The sequence below is a fragment of the Silurus aristotelis genome (assembly GCF_946808225.1).
Source record: "Silurus aristotelis genome assembly, chromosome: 8".
NCBI lineage: Eukaryota > Metazoa > Chordata > Actinopteri > Siluriformes > Siluridae > Silurus > Silurus aristotelis.
This window is the reverse complement of record NC_139581.1, coordinates 26,346,239-26,365,082: the sequence shown is the minus strand read 5'-3', so window position 1 is coordinate 26,365,082 and position 18,844 is coordinate 26,346,239. Positions and strand designations below refer to the sequence as shown.

At 36.2% G+C, this 18,844-nt stretch overlaps 1 long non-coding RNA gene across 2 annotated transcripts in view; it reads left to right on the top strand.

Annotated features, from left to right (window-relative positions):
• Positions 1–18,844, top strand: part of LOC310730162 — a 374,139-nt gene that overhangs the window by 48,212 nt on the left and 307,083 nt on the right. The window contains exon 3 of one of the 2 annotated variants that reach the window (XR_014534743.1): positions 10,976–11,034. The exons of the other annotated variant lie outside the window; for it this stretch is intronic. This is a non-coding gene — a long non-coding RNA (uncharacterized lncRNA). The remainder of the gene's footprint in view (positions 1–10,975; positions 11,035–18,844) is intronic. 2 annotated transcript variants of the gene reach the window in all.

The window sequence follows — 18,844 nt, the reverse complement described above, 5'->3', positions numbered from 1 at the left end:
CTTTGCACCTCCTTGCTGCTGTTTTTTTGCACTACATTGTTCTGTTCTGTTTGTATTCTCTCCTGGGTATAGTTTTTACATTTCTCCTTACACAGTACTGTATAATCAAGTATACAGCAGGTTTACTAGTCGGTGCTATACTTGGTTTTTTGTCTTTTGTCTTGTGTTGTCTGTCTGCACCGTCTGTCTGTTTGTTTGCACTGTTTGCACCAGGTTGCACTCGATGCACTTTATGTTTGTGTTGTAGCTCTATGCTGTTGTTGTTTTGTTGTTTAGTGTAGCACCAGGGTTCCGGAGGAATGATGTTTCGTTTTTACTGTGTACTGTGTACCACTGTGTATAGTAAAAATGACAATAAAAGCCTCTTGACTCTTGACTTGACGTGCAGCTACTGGAAGCCAGTGAAGGGAGCGCAGCAGTGGGGTGGTGTGGGAGATCTTGGGATGATTGAACACAAGCCGTGCAGCTGCGTTTTGGACTTTTGCAGTGGACGGATAGCGTTTAGGGGAAGACCTGCCAGCAGAGAGTTGCAGTAGTTGAGTCTTGCAATCACAAGAGACTGAACAAGCACCTGAGCAGCCTGTGTGGACAGAAATGGTCGAATCCTTCGGATGTTGTAGAGAAGAAATCTACAAGAATGAGACACATTAGCAACATGTGGGAAGAAGGACAGTTCATTGTCCATAGTTACTCCAAGGTTACGAGCAGTGGCTGAAGGGGAGAGCAGAGAGTCATGAAGTGTTATTTGGAGATCTTGACCTGGAGCTGAATCGCCTGGGATGACCAGCAGTTCTGATTTTGCCGGGGTTGAGTTTTAGTTGGTGAGGACTCATCCATGAAGATATGTCTGTCAAGCATGCCGAGATCCGAGCGGAAGCTGTGGTATCTGATGGAGGGAAAGAAAAGATTAGTTGAGTGCCATCTGCATAGCAGTGATAAGAAAATCCATGTGACTTCACCAATGGAGTGGGTATAGAGGGAGAAAAGGAGGGGACCAAGTACCAAGCTTTGTGGGACACCAGTGGTGAGTCTGCTTGGGGCAGATGTGGATCCTCTCCCAGGTGGATACCTCTTCTAGGTAGGAAGCAAACCATTCCCATGCTGTTCCGCGGCTACCGAGGCTCTTGAGGGTTGACAAAAGTCTCTTGTGGTTGAATGTGTCAAATGCTGCTGAAAGGTCCAGGAAGATAAATACAGATGACAGCATGCAGTTTCTCAGAAACAGTCAAAAGGGCTGTCTCTGTGGAATGTGCTGCTTTGAACCCAGACTGGTTATTGTCATGGAGGTTGTTCTGTGAGAGATAGACAGACAGTTGGTTAAAAACCGTGCGTTCCAGAGATTTAGAAAGAAAGGAGAGAAGTGATACCTGTAGTTGTTGATGTCTGTAGTTGTTGATGTCTGATGGATCCAGAGCAGGTTTCTTCAATTGTGTGAGTGATAAAACGTTGTTGGTTGTACCAAAATTAATTTATCCAGGCCATATTGCGATCTATCTGGATCCAAGAGAGAAACATTGTCAATGCCTTGGATCCAGATAGATCGCAATATGGCCTGGATAAATTATATTTGGTACAACCAACAATGTTTTATCAATCACACAATTGAAGCCTTGAAACTGATATCAGAACAACTTCATGCCACTACATTAATGGCTGTGCAGAATAGGTTCGCGATTGACAAAATGCTTGGCCCAGACCAAGGTGCATGCCATCTTATTGGGGAGGAATGTTGCGCGGTTATTTCTCTCCACACTGGCTCTGCAGGTCCGCTACACGCTCTATTGGACCGTATGTCCAGCTGGCTAAGTTGGCTTTGTTCTTCAAGCTGGTTGGCGGGACTGGTGCGTATTGGAACTACACTTGCCATTATTCTTGCAGCCGTGGCATGTTTTGTTTGCTGTGGAATTCCCTGTCTCCGTGCTCTTATCAGCAAGACTGTGCACTCACTGTTCGGACAATATGTACAGTTTCCAATGTCTGCTGTCACAGAGCAGGACTTTCCTGTAGATCACATCTATGCTGCCATGGAACATGATGTCTATGTGGACATGAATGCAAGGCTTTTTGCCCTGAGCGAAGGACACAAATAACTTTCCCCAGACATATCCTTTTTACTATGTGTATATATAGTATAGTGTATATATATATAACCATCTCTCTATCTGTGTTTGATTACTGATCTCGATAATAATGACATGCCCACTGAGCCTTACTTCTATATTTCCCACTTTTAGAAAAACTGCTTCGGATGCTTGCTGTCTTAATTCTGTTGTATGAACCATGTTGTTGTTGTGAGTTCTTCATGTTGTGTGCAGGAACATGGCCGCTGGTGAACCCAGGTGGCTACAGCCGAATCTGCGGCTGTTTCCTGGTGTGTGTGCATTCACTGACACGTGTTATGAGGGATATCGCTTCGCCTTCGACACATTCAGGGGTCCCTGTGAAGCGTGTGATGCCCTCGCCTTTGACCGTCAGACACATTGCTTGTGGTGCCAGGGCTGTGACGACTGTCCTTTGGGAGACCGGTGCTATGATGGACCCCGTGATTGGTTCGGTTTTCCTCCACAAAGGGATGAATTTGTTTGGGAAACAGATGAGGACCAGCGTAGACCAGTGACCGCCATTATGCGCCATGCTAACATGTTTTCTCCGGAGGGAATGTGGTTAGACTCCGTTCAGAACTCTGTCTATGATCTTCCTGGTGGACTCCAGCTGGTCACCCGTGTATTCACTATGCGTCGTGCTAGCTCCCTGGCTGAATCATTTGGAGCTCTTTCCTTCTCAACAAGAGCTCGAAACACCCATAGTTTCCTGCTCACGACCTTCGTCATGCAACGCACTACTGTGACATACTACACCTTAGGGGGCTATGTTCTGTGGACAACGGAACCAGCAAAACATCGGGACTGGCACTGTCACCCTATCCTGGTTCGCAGATGCCGCATGCGTGCCTCAGAAGTAATCTCAATGCAGGGTAGACGGTACTACGCTGTGTGGTTCGCGATACAGACTGGTCACCGTATAACCGCTCCCTTACCACATTGAATTAAGCGGTTGTCACCTGTTCCATAGCTCTACCACGTTTATGCGGACTATATTGTTTCATTTTTCATTTTTGTTTTATTTCACGTCTCATATTTACGCTGCATGTACAATCACGACTGAGGATGACCTTGGTGATGATTCCACTGTCGCGCCACTGGCGGGCAGAGTGGGAATTTTCCCTGGCACTTGACTGTCAACAGGGTTTTTCGCCCACTTCTAGTTCATCAATGTTGTGATTCAGCACGGACATTAGAGGGTGGGAGTAATGTCGATCTTTGCGTTTGCGTTTATTATTTTCGTTTGTTTAATTTTCGTTTATTTTGATCTTTGCGATCGTTGCTCTTTGCGTTTATTTTCGTTTGTTTAATTTTCGTTTATTTTTCCAATTTTAAGTGAAAGGTCGATTCTAAGAATGTTGTAAGTCTTCCACTGAATATTATTCATAATATTATCACTGAATTTGATTACTAACACTTGTGTTGATAGATTGTGGTATTCATGAGTACTAGGTTCCTTTTATTGAGGTAATGTTTCATTTAGAATAGTGTAAATAGATTGTTGAAATTGTGTACTTGTGATCATTTTACTTTTGATCATTTTTTTCCTTGGACCAACACATTCACGTGGATATAAACACACGAGTACCTTGTAAAGTGCTAGTAACCTCTTCCAGGGCTCCAACAAGACCCCCTGCGGTACGTAAAGTATCTGGGTCAGAAGAACACAACATGTGCCAAAGAACACAAAGACTTTTTACTTTGGTTTTACTATTGCATTACATGATATGTATGATTGGTAACAGGTTATCACTGAAGTAAGCGGAATGTGAGACTATAAAGTCTAAGAGGGGGGAGTAATGTCGAGAAATAATTTTAATCAACCTTATCTAGCGTGTGTTATAATCAAACTAACATTAATCCAACAAAAAGTAACCTAAATCAAATATAGAACTTATTAGATACAATAGAAGTTATTAGATACAATAGAAGTAGTTTTGATAACACCTATTTAACTATATGTTAATCAAGCCTTTATTTACACCAAGTATAAAATAGTAATAATAAGGTATTTACATGTGTGAGTAGGATAGAGTCTGACTGAATGTTATAAGTGTGTGGAATAGATAAAGAAGGACAGAAAACGACCTTGAGGGAGTTTAAGCATTTTTATTGGGATAGCAAGGGCGGGTGGGCTGCTGCAGCTGCAGGAGACATGAAGGAGTAGCTTGGCCCAATGCCGGGTGAAGGCAGAGGAGCACGTTGGTTTGGCGCAGGAGATGTAGGTAAATAATCAGTGGGAGACCAGTGTGAAGGATAGGGAGAAAACGGTGGGGGACAGGAGCCTTCACTGCAGTTGTCATCATAAGCTCGATAGCGGGTAGCAGAGAGATCAGGAGCGGTCTGTGTGCCCATGTCGCGCGTAGCAGTGCTCTGCACTTTGCGAGGAGGCAGATAGGGATTCGCTGGAACAGTTAGGCCAGAGAGTTGTTCAAGAAAATGAGCAAGCTCAGCAGCAAGTGAGGAGAGCTGAAACTGGCGGTATTGTCTGCGAAGAAGACCCATTGGAGATATTCCAGAACGTTTGCGTGGCGGAGCTGAGCAAAAGAGACCCAACGGTCTCTATTAAATAAAAGAATATAATCAAGCACATGTATACAGACAATCTAATACACTGAGATAACTCAATTCCATAAAAGTAGAATAGCAAACAGCATTATAAAAGAGTAATGCAGGAGGTGCAGGAAGACAAAATAGGCCGCAAAAATGGTGTTCACACTTGGAGGACTGAAAACAGCGTATGGTTGGATCCAGAAAAAATAAGGGCTTTATACTCACTCATTTTTTTTTATATAAAATCAGAAAAAGGCCGAATATAAGGGGAATTGGGAAAAACAGGAACTCCAAATATGGTGTTGTTTGGAGGAATGAGCACCAAGGTCAAAGATAAGGGGAATTGAAAAAAAGAGGGCAAGATCGGAAAATAAGGGGAATTACTCAAGGTGAAGAAATTAGAAAAAAATAGAAGGATACGGTGGCTACAGGGTATAAATACAAGCGTGAAACAGACAGTACTTGTACTTTCTCACTTTGGCGTGCTCTATCATTTTTGATGTGCTGTTCATTTTGATGTGAGGTACCCATCTTCTATTGAGCTCATTGGAACGTGTATGGAATAAAGAAGTTTGCTTTTACTCATCTGAGACTGAGGATCCTTCATTGGCAGTTTGTGTCTATTATATTTAAGTTTTTCTAGAGTTGGCTGAGCATTATTGGGAATCTTCTGAACAAAAGAATCCACCCTCGATGTGTCGCCTCAGAGACGGGCTCTGAGTTCCGACACACCAGACAAAAAATACCCTGCGGTTTAAAATTTAAAATTCGGAGTGTAGTTACAACTATGCACATATTTTTATAGAATTTAGACCTAGAGGGTCAGGGTATCAGGGTAAGCTAAACAAAACAGTCAAGTGAGTCAGATCTTCACTAACTTCAAATGAGTTGGCCCCTTTATTACTATATAGAAAGGATCTTTCCGTAGGCTCTCAAACATTTCAGCCCTGAATACTCACTTAGGCAGGCTTCTTAGGTCAACAGACCGATTAATGCACAGATTAAGGGGGTGCTGTTTTGATCCTGCTTGCATGTATCCACTGTGGCTTATAATCAGTCAGAACTCCAAGCCTGGTTACAGCTAGAACAGGCGCTGGACACCGATACGTCGGCTCACCGACCTTGGTAGGCTTCAAACTTTGTATCAGGACATGCTAATTAAGCACAAAGGGGTGTGATGGGTTTTATGTGGGCAGAGGAAGAGTTAGTGAGACATCAGCACTAATAGAATTACATTTTTTTCAACGAGGGCAGAAATGTAGTCGTCCACCATCACTTCCAGGTTACCTGAGGAAGAAATGCCAGTGCGTCACCTGGCCCATGGGGTCGGGAAAGGACGACCCATTAGAATTTCAAAAAGTGACAGTTTAGTAGTTGAAGATGGGGTCATTCTCATTTCTGTGAGTACTGCCGGGAGAACAACAGTCCAATTTCGGCCTGTTTTAATGCAGGCTTTAGTAGCACGTTCCTTAATGGTTCTGTTCGTTCACTCTACCACTCCAGCTGACTGTGGGTGATAGGGAATATTAAAATGGCAATCAAGTGCTAAGCTTTTAGCCAAATGTTGTGTTACTTTAGAAGCAAAAGGTGTGCCGTTATCACTTTCAATTACACGAGGAATATCAAACCTAGAGATGATCTCTTTCGTTAATATTTTCACAACTGGTTTAGCGTTCTCTGTCATGCATGCAAATGCTTCTGGCCGCTTACTGAATCTGTCAACTATAACCAACAGGTTTCTCAAATTTCCTTCTGGTGGCAAATGTGTGAAATCTATCTGTAGGTGTTGGAAAGGTTGCTCAGGAAAAGTAAGTGCATCATGTCGTACAGGTCAATGTATGTTAGTTTTGGCACAAGTCAAACATGAATCTAACACTAGATTAGTTGTTTTAGCTACATCAGCAATACAGTATGATGAGTTCATAGCCTGTGTGACTTTAGCTATGCTCATGTGTGACATCCCGTGGTAATGCTTTACCAACACTATTAAAGCTAGTTTAGGCAGAGCAATTTTTCCAACTACATCTCTAATGATACCAGCAGAATATGATTTACAGTGTTTCGAAGCCCAATACTTTATGTTCTCCATAGTAGGCTGACTCTGAAGCATTTTTTTAGGTCAATATCTCGTATATTGGAGATATGTGTCATCATCGGGATCTCAGGATTTGTATGTATTGTGTCCAAATCTACTGTTTCCTTTAATGTCCTTTAACCTTAACTATGGCAGGAAGTTTAAGCATTTAAGAGGTCGCCTATGAGATTAAAATGTGCTATGGGCTTTCCATCAGCAGTTTTAAAGTGTCTTTGCTTCCATGTTTCGGCAAAATCATGCACAACATCATAAGCATACTTAGAATCAGTGTATATAGTCACTACTTTACCTTCAGACAACTGACGCTCTTGTAAGTGCGACCAACTCTGTGGCTTGTGCAGATGTGTATGGTAATGGTTTAGCTTCAACTATTTCATCAGGTAATCTTACAACCGCCTATCCACATAAATACACTTTTTTTTTTTACAGTTTTTATGAAATTATTCCAATGAATATGAAAATTCACATCTCACCTATTAATTTCATATTTATAAGATAAAAGTCATTTTTATGGCAAAACATGATATATCATGAAACTAATTTTCACAATAACTCATTTTTATGAAGATTTTTTTTAATGAAATAATGGTTATGAAAAAGGAAATGTAATATTTTATTAAAACCAATAAAACCAATACATTTTGTATATATATGTGTATATATATATAGATAGATAGATAGATAGATAGATAGATAGATAGATAGATAGATAGATAGATAGATAGATAGATAGATAGATAGATAGATAGGATAGGTTTGTGCACTTTTCATGGTTTTTAGTTAATTGATGCTATTGAATAACTATTGAACCACTTTTCAAATCAGATTTTTCACTATAAATTTTGAAATCTTGATTTGTCATATTACGTTTTTTTTTTTTTTTATTAACTTTTTTTTTTTCAGTTTCTCAATAAATTATTCCTTTTATATAAAAATGTCAATTTTACTAATTTATTTTATATTCATATTAAAAAAAAAATTTTTTGTTTACGTTTTCCACTTTTTAATGGTTTTTAATGAAATTATGCTTAGGAATATAAAAATTTATATTTTCACAAAAACTCATTTTTATGAAAAAGTTCTTTGTTTTTGAAATTATGGTTATGAATTTGAAATGTAATATTTTAATAAAAACAAATTTTTTACTGTCAGCTTTGTTTCAAACCATTGTTTGTCATAACAGTTTTTGCGATGAATATTTGCACTTTTTAATGTTTTTTTAAGAAAATATGCTAATGAATATGGTCATCATTTCAAATTTAACTTTTAAATAATTAAATTTGTCATTTTACATTTTTCATTGAAATTTTGCACTTGTTAACATTTTATTCTGATGAATATGAAAATTTATTTTTTTATATATTTTTTATGTATTTCAGACCATTGTATTTAATGTAAGTTTTTGTCTTGCATATTGCACTTTTTAACTTTTTACATTAAATTATGCTTATATTTTCGAAAGTTCATATTTTCACAATATCACATTTTTTGTGAAAATTTATATTTTTTGTCAAATATGATTTGTATAGATTGTATAGATTTGTCATTGTTTATCATGTAGGTTTTTCGCTTACATATTGCACTTTTAACGTTTTTACATTTAAAGATGCTTTTAAAAATAAAAGTTCACAAAAAAAACTATCACATTTTTAATGAAAAAATCATATTTTTGTGGTCACTTTTTTGTTTTTTATTCACTTAAAGCACTTTTTTAAAGGTTTTCCATGATCATATGATTTACAGTTTTACAATTACTCATTTTATTAAGGTAAGGGTTAATGTATTTTTTTATTATGATTATGAATAGAAATATGTTATATTAAAAAAAAAATACGAATTAAAAAATATATATATTTTCCAACCATTCTGTCATATCACGTTTTGCGTAGAATTTTTTGCCCTTTTAACGGTTCGAAGTTAAATGATGCTTATGAATATGCTAATCTTTTTTCACAATAAATAAAAAAAAAACATTTGTTTTTTCATTTCATGTGTTTTTTATATTTCAAGTCGCTTACATTTTGCACTTTTTAACGGTTTTTCAATAAATCATGCTTATAAATATAAACATTTATATTTTCACAAGAACCATCACGTATTTAATGAAAAGCCATATTTTTGTCAAAACATGATTTGTATTATAATGTGTAACCAGAAATATGTATTTGCTAATGAATACAAAAAATATATCTGTTTTTTTAAACAAAACGTCATATTTTTTGACTAAGTGTAATGTGTCATGTCTCTTTATATTTGGTATAGCATAATCTTATCAGAATTATTTAACAATATCTAATGCAAAGACTATTTTTTTGCAATAAGAAATATTTATGTAACCAATGTTATTTTTTTAGTCAGAAAATGATTTGTAACATCATTTCTCATGTAAATGTATCATGGTCAATTTCCTACTATAAGTGCAAATTCGTTTGGTTCGAAAAACCGCTTTCTATTCGTCCTAGAAGCCTGAGACTTGCGGAATCGGAGTTTCAGCTGCTAAGAAACTCATTTTTGACTGCAGATAGAAGGCTTTGCCAAATATGTGCTGATGTTTTGTTTTTGATTAAATATGACTTTCTTAACCATTTTCATTCACTTTTTTGCAGTTTTCAACAGTTTTTTTGAAATTATAATTATAAATATAAAAAAATCATATTTAAAAATAACTATAATATTTATACAAAAAAATTCTTATTTTGGCCAGAAAAATGTTTTGTTATATCATATCTCATCATAAACATGTACAATTACCGTGTGCAAGTGCATGCTGTTTGTGCAAATACGCTTTGTTCGAAAAACCGCTTTCTCTTCGTCCTAGAAGCCTGAGACTTGCTGAATCGGAGTTTTAGCTGCTAAGAAACTCGTTTTTGACAGCACGTAGAAGACGTTGCCAAATATGTGCTGTTGTTTCGATTTTGATTGCTTATGACTTTGTAAACCATTTTCATTCACTTTTTGCAGTTTTTAACAGTTTTTTTGAAAATATGAATATGAATCTGAAAATTCATATTTTTCAAATAACTATAATTTTTATAGTAAAAATGTCATATTTTGGCCAGAAAAATGTTTTGTTATATCATATCTCATCACAAACATGTAAAATTATCGTGGGCAAGTGTATGCTTGTTTGTGCAAATACGCTTGGTTCAAAAAACCGCTTTCTCTTCGTCCTAGAAGCCTGAGACTTGCGGAATCGGAGTTTCAGCTGCGAAGAAACTCGTTTTTGACAGCAGGTTGAATGTTTTGCCAAATATGTGCTGTTGTTTCGATTTTTATTAATTATGACTTTCTAAACCATTTTCATTCACTTTTTGCAGTTTTTAACTGTTTTTATGAATATATGATTATAAATATGAAAATTCATATTTTTCAAATAACTATAATATTTTTGTGACAAATGTCATATTTTGGTCAGAAAATGTTTTGTTATATCATAAACATGTAACCAGATCATGGGCAAGTGCATGCTGTTTGTGCAAATACGCTTTGTTCGAAAAATCGCTTTCTCTTCGTCCTAGAAGCCTGAGACTTGCGAATCGGATTTTCAGCTGCTAAGAAACTCGTTTTTGACAGCACGTAGAAGACGTTGCTAAATATGTGCTGTTGTTTCGATTTTGATTGCTTATGACTTTGTAAACCATTTTCATTCACTTTTTGCAGTTTTTAACAGTTTTTTTGAAAATATGAATATGAAGCTGAAAATTCATATTTTTCAAAAAACTATAATTTTTATAGTAAAAATATCATATTTTATCCAGAAAAATGTTTTGTTATATCATATCTCATCATAAACATGTACTATTATCGTGTACAAGTGCATGCTGTTTGTGCAAATACGCTTGTTTCAAAAAACCGCTTTCTCTTCGTCCTAGAAGCCTGACACTTGCGGAATCGGAGTTTCAGCTGCTAAGAAACTCGTTTTTGACTGCAGGTTGAATGCTTTGCCAAATATGTGCTGTTGTTTCGATTTTTATTAATTATGACTTTCTAAACCATTTTCATTCACTTTTTGCAGTTTTCAACAGTTTTATTGAAGTTATAATTATGAATATAAAAATTAATATTTTTCAAATAACTAATATATTTGTGAAAAATGTCATATTATGGCCAGAAAATGTTTTGTTATATCATATCGCATCATAAACATGTAACCAGATCATGGGCAAGTGCATGCTGTTTGTGCAAATACGCTTGGTTCAAAAAAACCGCTTTCTCTTCGTCCTAGAAGCCTGAGACTTGCGGAATCGAAGTTTCAGCTGCTAAGAAACTCGTTTTAGACAGCAGGTTGAATGTTTTGCCAAATATGTGCTGTCATTTCGATTTTTATTAATTATGACTTTCTAAACCATTTTCATTCACTTTTTGCAGTTTTTATGAATATATGATTATGAATATGAAAATTCATATTTTTCATATAACTATAATATTTTTGTGACAAATGTCATATTTTGGTCAGAAAATATTTTGTTATATCATAAACATGTAACCAGATCATGGGCAAGTGCATGCTGTTTGTGCAAATACGCTTTGTTCGAAACACCGCTTTCCCTTCGTCCTAGAAGCCTGAGACTTGCGGAATCGGATTTTCAGCTGCTAAGAAACTCGTTTTTGACAGCACGTAGAAGACGTTGCCAAATATGTGCTGTTGTTTCGATTTTGATTGCTTATGACTTTGTAAACCATTTTCATTCACTTTTTGCAGTTTTTAACACTTTTTTTGAAAATATGATTATGAATATGAAAATTCATATTTTTCAAATAACTATAATATTTATAGTAAAAATATTATATTTTGGCCAGAAAAATGTTTTGTTATATCATATCTCATCATAAACATGTTAAATGATCGTGGGCAAGTGCATGCTGTTTGTGCAAATACGCTTGGTTAAAGAAAACCGCTTTCTCTTCGTCCTAGAAGCTTGAGACTTGCGGAATCGGATTTTCAACTGCTAAGAAACTCATTTTTGACAGCACGTAGAAGACGTTGCCAAATATATGCTGTTGTTTCGTTTTTGAATAATTTTGACTTTCTTTGCACAAAGAAATATTTCTATGAAAAATGTAATATTTTGTTCGAAGATTCAAAATAATCAAAAAAGGATTATTTATGTATACAAAATTAGATATAAATAAATATAAAACAAAACAAATTTCTTTACTTTCGTTCAATATTGAAAGATTTTCATTACAATTATTCTTCTTAATATCAAAATTCATGGCAGAAACAAATAATGGTTATCTTTTAATGAAAGATTGTCTTATTTTTGTCAAAACACAGGTTTATTTTTTTTCTTTTATTTAATATCAATATATTACTTTTATTCTTAAAATGCTTGTGGATTTTTTTATTTAATTTTTTTCATGATAAAAAGGCTTATTTGTATCCAACCATAATTTGGTTCATGACACCTTATTATTACTTTACTTATTACCTTATTTTACTTATTACCTTACTTACAGAGTTTTTAATAAAATTTGTTTATTAATATGAAAATTCACATTTTCCCAATAATAGTTGTTATAATTCTTATAATAAAAAAGACTGTTTTCTAAACACCATTTGTCTAGTAACAATTTTCTTTTTAACTTTTTTGACAGTATATTACGCTTATAAAGCTGAAAATTTATCTTTTCACAGCAATTTTTTTTTACATTAAAGGTTAACGTATTTTTTTTTAAGAAATTATGATTATGAATTTGAAATGTAATATTCACTTTTTTTTATAAAAAACTTTTTTCAAACCATTGTTTTGCGTTGAACATTTGCACTTTTAACGTTTTTAGTTGATAATGCTTATGAATATGAGGTCAAATTTTTCACAATAACTTGTAAAAACTTGATTTGTCATGTTATTTATTTACTTTTTAACAGTATTTCATGAAAAACTGAAAATAAAAATGAAAATGTATATTTTTACCAATTAATCTCATTTTTTTATTTAAATTTTTTTTTATTTTTCTCAGACCAATGTTTTTCATGTAAGTTTTTCTCATATATTGCACTATATTTTCTATTAAATGATGCTTATAAATATGGAAATTCATATTTTCACAATACCTATCAATTTTTTTTATTACAGTCATATTTTTGTCAAAACATGATTTGCATTTTCACTTTTTTTCATTCACTTATTGAACTTATTTTAAAGATTTTCCGATATCATATGATTTATATTTTCACAATTACTCATATTTTATGGTAAAGGTTAACGTTTTTTTTTTTAAAGAAAATTATGAATAGGAAATTATATATTTTAATAAAAAAATTTTATCAAAAACACAAAACTTTTATTTTAAAAAAGTCATTATTTTTAAACCATTGTTTGTCATATCACGTTTTGCGTAGAATTTTTGGATTTTAGTTAAATGATGCTAATGAATATGAAGTCATTTTATTCAAACTAAACTTTACAAACTTGGTCATATAGCGGTATTTTATTAAATTATTTCACTTTTTAAAATTTTTTTCATAAAATTATTCCTTTGTATATTAAAAAAAAATCATATTATACCACATTTTTTCATATTCATATTCAAATGGTTATATTTATATATACATGGTTAACATGAAACCTTTTTCGTTCACTTATTGCACTTTTTTCAATGGTTATCCATGAAAATATGCTTCTGTATATGAAAATTTATAGTAATTTAATTTTAATTAATTGCATATTTATGGTAAACGTCATAATTGTGTCAAACCATGGTTTGTCATGTGAAAGTTTTTTGTTTACGTATTGCACTTTTCAATGGTTTATAATGAAATTATGCAATAAAAATCCATATTTTCACAATAACATATTTTTATGAAAAAGTTAGTTTTTTATGAAATTATGGTTATGAATATGAAATGTAATATTTTAATAAAAACAATCTTTTTTTTTTATAAAAGAATTGTATTTGTTTAAAACCTTTGTTTGTCATAACAATTTTCGTGATGAACAATTGCACTTTTGTTATATTTTTATCATGCCCAAACAATTCTTGGAGAGGTTTTCTATACGAATTACAAAGCTTGTGACTTTTCTGATATCAGGGAAGAGTCACAGCACACCGAATGAAGCAATCTTTTTCGGTTTATTGCATGCAATAGACTAGTATATATATCTATACACATTGGAAAGAAAGCCTGACCTAAAGCTGGTTCCTGTTTGGATAAGAAGACATACTAGCCGGAGATGGATGAGCCCAGATAATGACTCCCTGTATACCTTACGTACTAACATCGTAAATATTCTTTAGACACTGAACAGACAAAGGAAGGTGTGTGAACCAGTGTGAAAAATGTGTGAGTGTTAAGTTTGTAATCTTGCGTACCAGTGTACCTTAATTCATTGCTAGAGACTCAAAGCACTTTTGTAAGTCGCTCTGGATAAGGGTGTCTGCAAATTTGAATGTAAATGAGAAACATCTTAACACTAACAATGGCTACGTTAAATCATTTATGATTTAGCATCAGACACCAATAAAATAGGATGTTTTTTCCTGGGAACAGGATCGGTGATATAAACTGAAAATGAAAAGATAAAGACAAAACAAAAACAACAGATTTCATTTCATTCCGTCCCTACATGCATATAATCCTTGATGATTACCACTCCAATGATATATTACCAGACTATCCGGAAGGTAGTCTATTCTTACAGTTTTTCTCAGTCGCTTTGTAGCATTTCTCAAATCATTCTTAAGATTTGCAAATCAGTAAGTGCATTCTCAAAACGATGTGAACAAACAGCGCAATACATTGGATTTCTTGCAAAAGCCTGTCTTTTGCTCAAAATCCTTAGTACTTCTCTCAAAAGTCAATGTTTGTGTCAATGAACGTATCATTGCCATCAAAATAACAAGTTCTTTTTATTGTTTTTTACGAACAAGATAGTCAAAATGTTTAGTCATTTTTTCAATATGACAATGCTTTAATTTAGTATTTCTTGATGTAAACTTGCATCCCTTGCAATACCATTGTGAGGCCATGATTGACAACATGGTCCACAATAGTGGCTCTAATTTCATCTGAAATGTGTCTATGTCTCTGGCCTCTTCTTTCTCTTCCTCTATTTTGCCTCCTCACGCTTCCAGCATGCATTCTTATTCTTGGCTCTTGACCATGTTCGGTTCCTAGTTGGTTATCCATTTTCAACAATTGTAAATCTGTGTTTTGCTCTTTTTATATAACACTCGCAAATTACAGTAAAAGTTCACAAGATTCAGCCTTGACCTATTTTAGAGAACTAGTTGGTTAGTATTTAATCTGAAAGTGAACACGCCCCTTCATTAGTGACATTCAAGGTTCATCTACACAATTCATCAATTCAAGACATAACTACCAAAAAAGTTTAATAGAACTGTGAAGAAAAAGAGCTTGACAAATTTTGACAACTGGTTTAACCATTTTGCATTAAATGCCTTATGCAAACAACTGGTGCGTAAATGTTTTGGGGGACCATTTAGGTGAAAATTGTATAATACATTTTGATCAACATGACATAAACAACTGATAATGTAGAAAAAAGCAGACACTTGTACACAATCGATTAAATTATGTACAAAAGCATTCGCAATTTGATAAAAGCAACAAGAAATGTTCTTATGATGAGCACAAATGACTAAATGATGTGGAGTTTGAACAAGTAGTTTTGAGAATTTTATTTCTGATCTGAGAAAAACTACAAAGCGACTGAGAAAAACTGAGAATTCTCCCTTAGTAAAATAGATTTGATATACTGTATTCTTAGCTTTGCATTAATTTAATTGATTTTTCCAGTATTCATCTTAGTTTGTGCTATTTTTAAAAAAATTGTATTCGTACAAAATATTCCAATTTTCTCTGACTGCATCTTTACGAATGAGTTTCCTGTCCTGAACTTTTTCTAAATCAAATCTTGCCTGATTACAAAAATTTGCACTTTCCAAGTTTGTAGAATTCTAGGGTTATATTTATATTAAATTAATATAACCCTAGAATTCTACAAACTTGGAAAGTGCTAATTTAAGTGTTTCAGGAAGAGGTAGGTCTTTAGTCGTTGCTTGAAGATAGTCAGGGACTCTGCTGTACGGACATCTAGGGGATGTTCATTCCACCACCTTGGTGCCAGAACAGAGAAGAGCCTTGAAGTGTACTTACATCTCATTCTGAGAGAAGGTGGTACCAGTCGAGCAGTGCTGGAGGATCTCAGACAGCGTGGTGCAGTGCGAGATGTGATAAGGTCACAGGTAAGATGGCCTTGGTCCATTTTTGGCCTTGTAGGCAACCATCAGTGTTTTGAATCTGATTCAGCTCAGCATTCAACACAATCATTCCTCAGCACCTGATCGAGAAGTTGAACCTTCTGGGCCTGAACACCTCTCTCTGCAACTGGATACTTCCTGACTGGGAGACCTCAGTCAGTCCGGATCGGGAACAGCATATCCAGCACCACCACACTGAGCACTGGAGCCCCTCAGGGCTGTGTTCTCAGCCCACTGCTGTTTTCTCGGCTGACTCACGACTGTGCACCAATGCACAGCTCAAATCATATCATCAAGTTCGCTGATGACACGACCGTGGTGGGTCTAATCAGCAAGAACGACGAGGCAGCATATAGAGAAGAGGTGCAACGGTTAACTGCCTGGTGTGGAGCAAACAACCTGTCTCTGAACGTGGACAAAACGAAAGAGATGGTTGTGGACTTTAGGCGAGCACAGAGCAACCAATCTCCACTGATTATTGATGGATCCTCTGTGGAGATCGTCAAGAGCACCAATTTCCTGGGTGTTCATCTGGCAGACAACCTCACCTGGTCACTTAACACCAGCTCCATCACCAAGAAAGCCCAGCAGCGTCTCTACTTCCTGAGAAGGCTGTGGAAAGCCCACCTCCCTCCCCCCATCCTGACCATGTTCTACAGACTACCTGACGCAAGACCCTACAGAGGATAGTGAGGACAGCTGAGAAGATCATCGGAATCTCTCTCCCCTCTATCATGGACATTTACACTACACGCTGCATCCGCAAAGCACACAGCATTGTGGACGATCACACACACCCGTCACACACACTTTTCACACTCCTACCATCCGAAAAACGGTTCCGAAGCATTCGGGCCGCAACAACAAGACTGTGCAACAGTTCCTTTCCACAAGCCATCAGGCTTCTTAATACACAGAACTGAAACAGAACTCGCACACACTCACTCACTCACTCACTCACTCACTCACTCACTCACTCACTCACTCACTCACACACACACACTCACTCAAATGTGTGTTACTGAACTGTACAACCTGGACTAAACACAATCATCACTCATCTCGATCCACTCCACCAGCACTTATCTATTTATTATTATTTATACTCGCACCTTGTATTACAGTAGAATGTTTGCATGCTGTCTTTGCACCTTTTGTATTCAGTATAATGTTTACATGCTGTCTTTGCACCTCCTTGCTGCTGTTTTTTTGCACTACATTGTTCTGTTCTGTTTGTATTCTCTCCTGGGTATAGTTTTTACATTTCTCCTTACACAGTACTGTATAATCAAGTATACAGCAGGTTTACTAGTCGGTGCTATACTTGGTTTTTTGTCTTTTGTCTTGTGTTGTCTGTCTGCACCGTCTGTCTGTTTGTTTGCACTGTTTGCACCAGGTTGCACTCGATGCACTTTATGTTTGTGTTGTAGCTCTATGCTGTTGTTGTTTTGTTGTTTAGTGTAGCACCAGGGTTCCGGAGGAATGATGTTTCGTTTTTACTGTGTACTGTGTACCACTGTGTATAGTAAAAATGACAATAAAAGCCTCTTGACTCTTGACTTGACGTGCAGCTACTGGAAGCCAGTGAAGGGAGCGCAGCAGTGGGGTGGTGTGGGAGATCTTGGGATGATTGAACACAAGCCGTGCAGCTGCGTTTTGGACTTTTGCAGTGGACGGATAGCGTTTAGGGGAAGACCTGCCAGCAGAGAGTTGCAGTAGTTGAGTCTTGCAATCACAAGAGACTGAACAAGCACCTGAGCAGCCTGTGTGGACAGAAATGGTCGAATCCTTCGGATGTTGTAGAGAAGAAATCTACAAGAATGAGACACATTAGCAACATGTGGGAAGAAGGACAGTTCATTGTCCATAGTTACTCCAAGGTTACGAGCAGTGGCTGAAGGGGAGAGCAGAGAGTCATGAAGTGTTATTTGGAGATCTTGACCTGGAGCTGAATCGCCTGGGATGACCAGCAGTTCTGATTTTGCCGGGGTTGAGTTTTAGTTGGTGAGGACTCATCCATGAAGATATGTCTGTCAAGCATGCCGAGATCCGAGCGGAAGCTGTGGTATCTGATGGAGGGAAAGAAAAGATTAGTTGAGTGCCATCTGCATAGCAGTGATAAGAAAATCCATGTGACTTCACCAATGGAGTGGGTATAGAGGGAGAAAAGGAGGGGACCAAGTACCAAGCTTTGTGGGACACCAGTGGTGAGTCTGCTTGGGGCAGATGTGGATCCTCTCCCAGGTGGATACCTCTTCTAGGTAGGAAGCAAACCATTCCCATGCTGTTCCGCGGCTACCGAGGCTCTTGAGGGTTGACAAAAGTCTCTTGTGGTTGAATGTGTCAAATGCTGCTGAAAGGTCCAGGAAGATAAATACAGATGACAGCATGCAGTTTCTCAGAAACAGTCAAAAGGGCTGTCTCTGTGGAATGTGCTGCTTTGAACCCAGACTGGTTATTGTCATGGAGGTTGTTCTGTGAGAGATAGACAGACAGTTGGTTAAAAACCGTGCGTTCCAGAGATTTAGAAAGAAAGGAGAGAAGTGATACCTGTAGTTGTTGATGTCTGTAGTTGTTGATGTCTGATGGATCCAGAGCAGGTTTCTTCACTTGTGTGATTGATAAAACGTTGTTGGTTGTACCAAAATTAATTTATCCAGGCCATATTGCGATCTATCTGGATCCAAGAGAGAAACATTGTCAATGCCTTGGATCCAGATAGATCGCAATATGGCCTGGATAAATTATATTTGGTACAACCAACAACGTTTTATCAATCACACAATTGAAGCCTTGAAACTGATATCAGAACAACTTCATGCCACTACATTAATGGCTGTGCAGAATAGGTTCGCGATTGACAAAA